The sequence below is a fragment of the Corylus avellana genome, chromosome ca2, assembly GCF_901000735.1.
Source record: "Corylus avellana chromosome ca2, CavTom2PMs-1.0".
Lineage (NCBI taxonomy): Eukaryota > Viridiplantae > Streptophyta > Magnoliopsida > Fagales > Betulaceae > Corylus > Corylus avellana.
The window spans coordinates 39,672,366-39,673,461 of NC_081542.1; the positions used below are offsets into that span (position 1 = coordinate 39,672,366).

A 1,096-nucleotide genomic window follows, 5' to 3' on the forward strand; every position below is an offset into this window, starting at 1 on the left:
AAAGGCATCCTCTCGACCACCATTTTGTCTCCTACTCACCTCCTTCAAGTCAAATGTACCTTAACAAGATATGTAGCCCCAAAAGCTTATTAGAATTGAATAGAAACACTTCTTTCAATTCTCAGCCAATGATTTCCATACTATTATGTCGTTTCATGCCATACTGGTCTCCAATAGTGGCTCTTGGCAATGGTAGCTGGATATTAGATGGATGAAGTTGACAATAACTCTCATAATGTTCTGCATCTAATTGCTCTGCCTTGTTCCAATATTTCACCAACTTTCTCTGCTTCTCCAACCCAATGAAGCTTCAAATCCTAAACTTACGTGCATTATGCTTCAAAAACCTTCATCTTATTCTTCTCTCTTCTATGAGCTTACTCTGCTTGCAACCAACCAGTACTATTGCTGCCGCTCCAACAAATGAGACCGATCGTCTGGCTTTGTTCAGACTCAAAGAATTAATAGCAGACGACCCGCATAACATCTTGAGCTCCTGGAATGATTCTATCAACTTCTGCAGCTGGCAGGGGATTACATGTGGCCGCCAGCATCAAAGAGTTACAGCCTTGGACCTACAAGGCTATGCTTTGCGTGGATCGATCCATATCAACTTTCATTGGCAACCTCAGCTTTCTTAGGTTGGTTGATCTCCAAGACAACTTCATATACGGCAAAATTCCACAACAAGTTACTCATTTGTTCGGACTGCAGAATCTACTTCTTGGGAATAACTCGTTGACAGGGGAGATACCGAGCAACTTGACCAACTGTCCGGACCTCAGAGTCATGGACTTCACAAGGAATAAACTTACTGGGCACATTCCTGTTGAGCTTGGCTTTTTGATGAAGCTTGAGAAGCTTTAGATTGGCGGAAACAATTTGACAGGATGCATCCCACCGTCCTTGGGAAATATTTCTTCTCTTCAAGAAATATCCTTAGCGCTTAACAATTTTGTGGGAAAGATTTCAGAAGAAATAGGCCGCTTGCAGAGGTTATCTTTCTTCGAAGTGGTGGGCAATAATCTGACTGGTACGATCCCTTATGCCCTTTACAATATATCAACAATGAGCATCATCTCAATTGCAGCTAACT

At 42.1% G+C, this 1,096-nt stretch overlaps 1 pseudogene; it reads left to right on the forward strand.

Annotated features, from left to right (window-relative positions):
• Window positions 1–867, forward strand: part of LOC132169758 (receptor kinase-like protein Xa21) — a 4,026-nt pseudogene extending 3,159 nt beyond the window's left edge.
• Window positions 868–1,096: the final 229 nt, after the last annotated feature.